Source organism: Sparus aurata, chromosome 13 (genome assembly GCF_900880675.1).
Source record: "Sparus aurata chromosome 13, fSpaAur1.1, whole genome shotgun sequence".
NCBI classification, from domain to species: domain Eukaryota; kingdom Metazoa; phylum Chordata; class Actinopteri; order Spariformes; family Sparidae; genus Sparus; species Sparus aurata.
The window spans coordinates 12,011,476-12,021,322 of NC_044199.1; positions in this window are offsets into that span (position 1 = coordinate 12,011,476).

Consider the following 9,847-nt stretch of genomic DNA (forward strand, 5'->3'; position numbering starts at 1 on the left):
TCGTCAAATACAGCAGTTTATCATTTGCTGAAAAGATTTCCATGCCCTCAGGTTTCGTACCGTGACGCTCTACCTGTTTTGCATGTGAAGGGCTCCTCGGTCAAGTTAGAAACTAGGATGTGACATGCAACTTCCAGTTATACTTTCAAAATGAAGGTTCTGTGGCCCAATTATGAAAACTGCTGCTTAACAGTTCACATACTATGACATATGATGACTTTGGGAACATTATTAACTTTGTCAGACAGTCACAGTTTGGTTAGCGATGGGCATCAAATAACCTGATTAGGGTTTGGCGCCCAAACTATTTGGTTAGGGTCAGGCACCTAAACAATTTAGGCTTAGGCCCCAAAACAACTTGGTTAGGGTTTGGTGCCCAAACTTTTTGGTTAGGGTTACAAAAAGACCACACTTTGGGTTAAAAGAACTACATTCACTCTTGTCACAAACAGGATGCAAACACCCATCTCCAGAGGTAAAGTCTTGCGAACGACCCACCCAACCACCCGAGCTCCTCTCTGTGTCTTTTCTCGCTCTTTATACTACTACACTCGAACGATGACTCATCAGTGGACGCCGAAGGGTAGCTACATCATCGAACACTGAAGTGTAGAGCCCTCTGACCAGAGTGCTGGATTTGACGCGTTGGAAGCGAGAACATGTTGTTCTAGCATGGGCATCCACTCAGGATGTAGCTGTTTACGTCACTTTAGAACAAAAAATTGGTACATCTATCGTTCATCTTTCATCAAAACTTGGTTAGATGTCATGGAGATGAAAAGAAGCCATTAAAATATCCAGTCACCATTTTTTTTTCTAATCGTTTGCAAGTAGTTTAACCTCTCAGTTTTAGTGTGACAGCTCCATTTGAGTGTGCTGGTTTGCCAGTTATTGCTTTGACTCACTCTGTCAACTGATTTTGTGGAAAGTGAAAGAAATCAAAGTATATTTAGATATTTTTTTGTTTTAATTTGAGGTTCCTGAGACACTGAATTTACGTCACCATGAACAATGAATGCCTCGAGGGAAAAAAGTATCCCGACATGTTTTATAATAAAAGCATGAATTTGTCAGTGAGTATGGAAACAGGGTGACACGTTTTGGCAACCAGTTTAGTGTGATATTCAAGAAAAGGGAGAAAGAGAATGTAGTGGAGCTAATGGCATGGACCTGGGAAGCTGACAGGTAGTTGGCATCCAACTGTGGATAACCTGCGGCGGAGGGGTGGGAGTCGAATGCTGGAGCCACAAGATAGAGAGCGAAGGTTGGTTGGACATGAATGTTGAAAGGCGCATGAAACCATATGGACATTTTTTAACATTATCTCACCAAAAGTGTAACACATGAGCACTTGAAGCAAAATGCAAATTAAGCAAATGAAGGGCACATTTGCAAAAAAACAAGTATTCATGTCTTTATTTTCACAAGTCATTTTAAACTCAGTCGATCGAAGTGGTGTTGATTTATTCATATTAAGAGAGACGAAATCTGCTGTTGCAAATGAACTGGCATCTTCAAATTAAAAAGGGAAAAGTTCGTCAAATTGTAGCCTGAGAACGCGATTCATGCACTTGAGAGAGAACTCCAGGTGTCACACAGTATACCGTATATGATATGCCGACATTGAATAAAAGAATACGAGTTCATGTCTTCTTATATCCGGCCTTTCATCCCATTTTATTTTGGCTTCAAGGAACGTGCTGTCAACAGTTGGAAAGTGATCATTTGTTGCTACTGAATTATGCTTCATTCATCTTTGGATCAATCAGGCCTTGGACTTCTAAAGGCTGCCAGATTTCCTTGCAGCACTCCGGCCTCTGTGTTGTGTTTCTCCACCAACCACTACAGCTGCTGATGCCAACATACCTGCCTTTGCACGCCACTATTTTTAAATTCAGCCTCCCTTCTGCTCGCTAATTCATTAAGCCGCTCCATTGCTTGTTGATTGGGATTTCAACGGAACCAATCTCAGCTCTTATGTGTGAACCGCAGCCAGCTGGTCCACTCCGGCCGCCTACGCAGACTGTTGAAGGGAGCCAGGTCTGTCCAAAAACTGATCCCGCGACCTTTCCTCGGACCAGTCAGCGCTGAAACGGGCAGCATGAGCAGTCGCTTAAAGATGCTAGTGCTGTTCTGTGGGGGCATTACTACCCCATTAGTGTGAATGCACTACTGATCTGTGCCCTGCTGTGCTGTAGAACTCGGCTACCTTACCAAAAGCGGCAGTGAAATGATTGTCTGGTGAGATTCTCCAAATATTACCTTTGAGAATGCATCGGCATGTGTCACTGTTACCGGTGCAGTTTGCGGGGCCCATCTCGTTAATAAAATATGCTGGTACCACTCTTACAGCTATTGTAACATGTAATGATGCATGCATATTTAAGTCAGTTAAGTGCAGCATTAATTGCTTGATTAACTGCACTCATCACGCAATCCTTTTAATTACAATTCCTCTGTCTGTATTTTTTGACTGAACGTTGCTTCTAACCACTCCACCATACAGCAAGCCATCCCTTGAATAACTGTTTAACGTTCAAGTCTGCACAAATGTCTCTCATTTTCAGAATATATACTCCCCTTCTTTCTTATTTATTTTTTTTTCCTTTTATGAAGTTTGATTTAGTCTATGATTTATTTTACAAACTAGACTAGGTCCAGGAAGTAAACCTCTTCATCTTCCCCCTCTTCTTCTTTAAAGGGAAACTCGCTCTGACTTTGAATGTATTGCCGGAAAATAAAATGTGACCACTTCAAACTGCAGCTTTGTCAGTTCCAGCAGATGGAGAAAGGGACAGATGGAAACCTGAAGGCGATCCAAGCTTAGCGAGTCGGCCTCGCTGCCCATAAATTCTCACCTGAGCAAGCAGTCGAGTGTAACTCCAGCACTTAAGGTAACCACAAGTCATATCCGCAATCAATCCAACTCAGGGCGGTGGACCTGGAGGAGAGAATCAGAGGGCGTTATGCCATAAGTGAGTAGGGTGAGGAGACTGGAGATACTGTTTTCTGTTTGTTGTGTCCCAGGGGATGTTCAACATGTGTTTAATTTTAGCGTTATTGGAGTTGAAAAATGTCACCACTCTTCCGTTTGGACTGATAAGACTTTATTAAAGTCCCACAGTGTGTGTTTTTTTTTTCATTTCGCTCAGTTTCCCTACTGTGTTCTACACCTGCACTGCGTCTCCTTAGCCCAGCGCTGTTCCTAGTGTTTTCCCAGCCTGTCAGCTCCTCCCCTGTTCATAGTGTTTTTCCACTCATTACACTGGCCTGTGTTTCCCAGCCTCACTCCAGCTGCATCTCACTAGTCTTTGTTGACTCATCGGTTTTGTTTCCCTGTTCCTGATGCTCCATCGTGTTTGCCTGTTCCTCCTGTTGTGTGATCCCTAATGCACTTTCTGCCTGCCGTCTCCCGCATTTGGGTCTGCTCTTATCGGACATCACCAATTTTGCGCGAGTGACATACATCAAAGGATGTTTTTGTTTCGTAGTTGTTTCTTTTACATTTACATTTTTTGACATTTGAGGGGATTAAGCAGATGTGCTTGGCCAAAGCGATGTGCAAAGTCTTTTACATTCTTACACAAAATGCCAACCACTCATCAGGAGCAATTTGGGGTTCAGTATCTCGCTCAAGGCAGCTAGGGGGAGCCTGGATTCAAACCTACAACCTTCTGATAACTAGACCACACGCCCTGCCTCCTGAGCTACAGCCACCACTTGGACTGCTGTTTTCGTGTGTAGACGGCAGTATGTGGATTTTAGATCTCTCTTGCATTGTTTTGTTCTTTGTATTGCATATGTGGTTCTAAATGAAATAATTTCAACTGTATAGGGAATGATCTAGAAATTGTAGTGCTGTGTAGTGTAGTGGTTTATTCCTAATTTCAGTCAATATCTATGCGTATACATTGACTTTTTGGGTGGCCTGGGATTCACTAGTTCAAAATGGTCATACCTATTATGGCTACACATATACCAATTAGTAACCAGCCACTGTTTAAAGGTGATTTGAAGTGCACTTCACACTGAGTAAAGGTAAGCGTCATGTAGGGTAAACCCACTGACCTCTTGTGCACTTGTGCAGCTTGCAGAAAGCTTCAGGCACTTTTCCTCTACGTGATGCGAGAATGTCTGCGCATTAAAAATGTGTGAGCCGGCGTCTGTGACGGTGCCTAACAACCATACCGGCTTTGATCTTGAACGCTCGTCTTTCTAAAACACCGGCAGCTAAGAGAACGACTCAAAGGAAACCTCCTCATTCTACAACTGCAACACAGGTAACAGAGTGTTTTTTGATGTCATCTATTTGGATACAGTCGTTGTGTGGCTGCTGAGACATTATCAACCCCAACACACGTGTGCGTGCGCGCACACACACACACACACACACACACACACACATGCACGCACGCACATATTTATATTGTGTTTGAGTTCCTTTTCTCATTTCCTCCCTTTGTGTAATCTTCTTGATATTAAATGCAGTCGTTCCCTCAGATGTATGGTTGTATTTGTTATTTTTGTGTTTGTTATTCTCTTATTACGGTTTGAAATGTGAAGGTTTGCTTCGTCTCCTGATAACGGCGAACAGCCTCGGTATGAATGAATGCAAGTTTTTTGTTTTTCACTGTCTACCTTAATTATTCATGGTTTGTTTGTTGACCACATAGTCAATCTTACAGTAATCGACTACATGTTCAACACAAACACTGTTTGAACATCCTCCACCTTCACCATCCTACACTGTTACCGTTGTGTTGGCTACACTACCAAAGTGTAATGTAGCCGTAGCCGCATTGTTTGATTTGCAGATGTTGTTTAACTACTATAATGTAGGAGAGGGTCTAATTTAAGTTTAAAATAGCAAGTTAAGATGTCTGACTGATGATTACACAAAGGATGGGAAAATGACTTCTATCATGAAAAGAAGAAAAATAAGTTTGAGTAACGTTGCTGTCATTAAACATAATTGCAAGTGAAGTGGACAGTGCGCGGGAGTCTTTTTTTTTCCTGGTATCAGGTTATGAACGGTGTGAGCTGGATGAATGCATTTGGTTATTCATTCACACAGTTGGAAGCAGACAAAGAAAGGGCACATTTTAGAACAGATAGAAGAAGCTTTGTTATTCTGTAGCCTACTCGTCAAACCCAGAGCCTGTACACCCGGAGTACATTAAAGTTAGTCGCTTTGCTATTAGCAGCTTTGTGAGTAGAAATCCTTTGCCACATTCTGTTCAAGCTAAATGCGGCACCCAAACATGTTTCATTTGTTGGCTTGTAAGCTGTAGTCACAGGGGCGTCATGTAAGTACTGGCTTCCTGTCAAATTCTACGCAAAACAAACGGGGGCAACATATCGCCAGAATAACTGCTAACTGCACTAGTAGTTGCCATAAGCTAGTTAGCTCAATTAGCTGTGCATCTCGGGACCAGACTGGGAGTTCGGCTCGCCCTGAGAGTGTTTGTATGTGTTTGTACGTCGCTAGCACAGGAATGTTGGACCGAACTAGCCTCTAGCTGGCTGGTTAGCATGCTAACTTCAGTAGATATTTATTCTACAAAATACATCAGCATCACAACTGTTATTTTTTTCACATTCTGCTGACAAATTTCAACTAAAATTTGTACGTATTACACTTAACATGTCACAACACTTATAGACTTTTTTATTGTCATTTGGCAGATATCCCCTAATGCATGCCTTAAGTGCACACACACTGACAAAAATTTAACTACTGCAACTACTAAGTGTTACCATGAATCGCTTAATTTGGGCGTTATCCAGGTTTTTTTTTAATATTGAATTTATATAGTTTTTTCTGAAATTTAGGCACAAAATCTTTGTGGATCCCAACCCAATCACCACCAACAACATTTCCACCCTTTAATATAAAAGTCAGGTAACAAAACATGAAACGTGAACATTATAGGAAACGTGTCTTAAATGTACACATTTGGATGCATCCATGGTTTGTAGAATGTCACCAGCTAACTTTTTTGTCCCTCTGACTGGGTTGGTGGATTCACAGCACACAGATCTTTTCTTCGTATTTTCACAATTTCTAATCAGATTTGTTCATAACAGTATATACAGTGGTGATTGACACCTACAGCGTACAGTGACAAACAGTATGTCACAAATGACTTAGATGAGCCACACAAAGTAGGCCCAAATGAAAGGAGAAGGCTCGTGTTCGGATGGAAGATGTTAGTGAAGCGGCTTGAACCGATCAACGCCATCAACTAATCAATGTGCTGAGGGTGCTCGCAGAAAGAAACGGACAACGGGGATGGTTATTTACAGGGTGTAAATAAAGAGTGGGGACAGTTATGGTTCATTGGGTTCTGGAAAAGGTGGGCCAGCTATTAAAGGCCTACAGACTCCTGAAATTAAAAAAAAAAAAAAAAAGTATAAGACAGGGTGACTCGGGGGAGCTACCTTGCATCGGCTTGCCTGCTGAGTTCCAACACACTGTCAGCACCTTTTTTTAGCCACTGTGCCGTCAGCTCACCATATTGAACTGGGAATATGAGCCACAACGAACGGGGAGGAGGGAAGGCACTATATACAAGACAAAAAACAACAACATAAAAAGAGACTGACGATATTTGCAGTTACATGCCCTGTGACAATTTCATCTCCACAACCCCAGGCCTTTCTGTCTCACTATTTAGGGGCAAGGTAGGTCGAACACTCACATGTCAATCATCAGATGCAGACTCGTCTAATTATATTCCTAGAGATACTGGGCTGGGTAGGACAGGTAGGATACTTTCTATTTTCCTGTGAGATGAAACCAATTAAAGTTCGGGTTAAGATGACTTTTTGAAGACTGGCTGAAATCTGTCCCTTTCTGACTGAACCTTATATAATTAAATCATCAAACATGTCTTTTCACATCCCCTTGTGTTTCTTTTTTTCCCCCACATACCTTTTATGTCTTACGTAAAGCTCTTTAAGATTGCCTTGTCGCTGAAAGGTGCTCGATAAATAAAGCTGCCTCGCGGGTGGGAAGTTACTATAGTGGATGTAAGTGGATAAGTGGTTTCGTAGGGGGGCCGCGCGCAAAACAGAGAATATCCTACCGCTCGCCTTAGTTAATACATGCCAGTAGATGTAATTAAATTGATATGTGAGAGTTAATTTTTCAATCATGATTATAACCTAATTATTGTTTAATGAGGTATAGGTCAAAAGTCCGTTGAGATGTTTTTGTCAGCGCGGGCTACATAAATGAAGAAAGGAATCTTTTACAATTTATCATCCCATGCCTTCCCTTCTCTCAAACCTTTCTCCAGCACTCTTTTATTCATTGTATCCACATTTCCTTTCTCTTTATGCCCTGCACACTTGTGTCAACATGTCCTGTAGGTGTGCAACTGAGAAAAAAGATGGAATGAATGAGGGGGTTTGTGTCTCAACTTGAATGCGTGAAGGTGAAAGGAAAGGGCATGAAGTGTTAAGCCTCACACTCCTCTCTCCGGTCTCCGGTGGGAAGCTGAAATGAAATTACCTCTTCGTGCAATATCACCAATCTGACTCAGCACCAACTTATTGTTCTTTTCTCTTCATTCCTATTGCTCTCTAGTCGCCTTTTAGTATTATCCTTCACCTCTGCCGCAGCTCTGTGCATGGCCAGGATATTCAACCCGAGGTCTCACATTTATCTGTTATTTTCTCCTCCCCTGGCTGCTTCCCCCCCCCCCCCCCCCCCCGCCAGCACTCCATCTCTTATGTTTTCTCCCCACGTGTTTTGTGCTGTTGATGGGCCACAGCAAAGTCATTAATTCCCAACACAGTGTGAGCGAGAGCGCACACCAGAGGAGAGCGGGACTGAAGCATTCACAGATCCGCATCCTTCTGATCCCTCAGCCAAAAGAAAAATATCCCCATGGGCCAAAGCTCTCGCATGCATGCTCGTGTGTGTGTGTGTGTGTGTGTGTGTGTGTGTGTAAAACAGAGAGAGAAAGTGATGGCTAACCTAAATCACAGATAATGCTCCAAAGTTAACTCCTTTGGGGAAAACTGACAGCTCGCTCGTCACACTCAGTAAGAGTGACACGTGCGATATTTAGATGTCAGGAGGTGTCACAGACGCTAAGAATCCTAAAAAAGCTTCTTCTCATCAGACGCCAGTTTTGTATGGTGTGTGTGAGATCGGGCACAGTGTGATGAGGCATCGCAAATGATCAAGCTCATGCGAAGCACCCATATGATTTGTATAGCTTAAAAAACACCTCATTTACATAAGCGCTAATTTAGGTAATGGACTGCACACTTTCACCAGGTATTTGCGTTGTGATTCTAGATAAATAGATGAAGCTATATCCCAACATACTGTACTTTTTATGGATTCATATTTTTATTGACACATCGGCTAATTTCCGAAGCCAAAAGTTTGTAAACCTTAATCGAGGAGAATATAGAAAGCATCCTGACTTGAAACATCACAAACTGGCATGGTTCACGTATGGCCCGGACAGTAAGGCCTCGACAGCGGATGACTTAGACTGCCAAGAGCATCACTGGCACCCATCTACACACCCAACCCAGCCACATTCTGTTTGACCTGCTGCCATCTGCCAAAAGATACAGAAGTGTTCGCTGCCACCAGACCGTGAGTGGGACCCGTTTTTATAATCTCAGTTTCTGACAAATGTCTGCCTTTAATATAATGTACAGTCTTACTTTGTATTTTATCACAGTAAAACATCGTCAATGTACTTTAAAAACAGACCACCCAATTTAGTCACATAATTATCAGCTATATACGTCAGTCTGAGTGACATTTTTTTCCAACCAAGTTGAACTGAGTAATCCTTTCACAAAACCCGCCCCCCTGCTGGTCTGATTCAGACATGAAGCTCTGCTGTCCACTTAATAAGTAGGTCACTTAGAATATAACATCCTTGACATTTCCAAAAATCTGAATCATCTCTGATAATAAGTTCCAACATTTTGAATGCAGTCCAACAAAAAACGATTTGGTGTCTTCAACTAAATTAATGTCTGTTATTTAAATGTGCTTGACATTCCCATATGACTTATGCACAAACTTATTTGTAACCTTCAATCCAATCTATTCATTTTTTCATATTTCATTTAATTGATAAAATTAGAATTTTTAATTGAGGCTCTTCTCACATTCAAAACTGGGAGGTGGTCTTTCTGGAGATAACATCCTTCTTTACTAGAGAAATAATAATGACACAACTTTAGCTTTGGCAAACACAGACGCCCTTTTCAAAACCCACTCTGAAGAGCTAAACGATACAAAAGAGATCTTTTAACATGATATTCACTTATTTATTTAATTCAAAAAGAGGACAAATATGCACATCAATCATCTTTATCAGTAAGTTGTACCCAGGTACCTCAGCAGCTTTTTGCTGCTACATTGAATGCAAAAGCAAAAGATTTTAATTATCACTGTGCGTTATCCAAACACCGACAACACATTGTGATGCTGGCTGTATGTCTAACACTTTCCGTTGGAAGAAAGTGTCTAAAGTTGCTTTAGAGGAGAGAACTAAAGGTGAACTAATCCAGTGCCAGCAGGTAGTGTAGCCGCCACAATGGGGGCATCAAAGACAACAACAATCACTCTTGTGTTGCCATGCTGTAATAGTTCACAAAGCATATAAAGAGCTATCTTGCCAGATAACAAAATAAGCACATGTCCGAATGTCTGAAAATTCTCAATTTCTTGTCTTTGTTATCCATTTAGTCATCTTGATTTAGTTTCATCCATATCTACTTTGTATATGTTAACTGTTGGTTTGTTTTTTTTAAATCTGGTTTTCTGTTGTTCTGCCAAGTCTTTTATCATCTTATCTTTATTCTC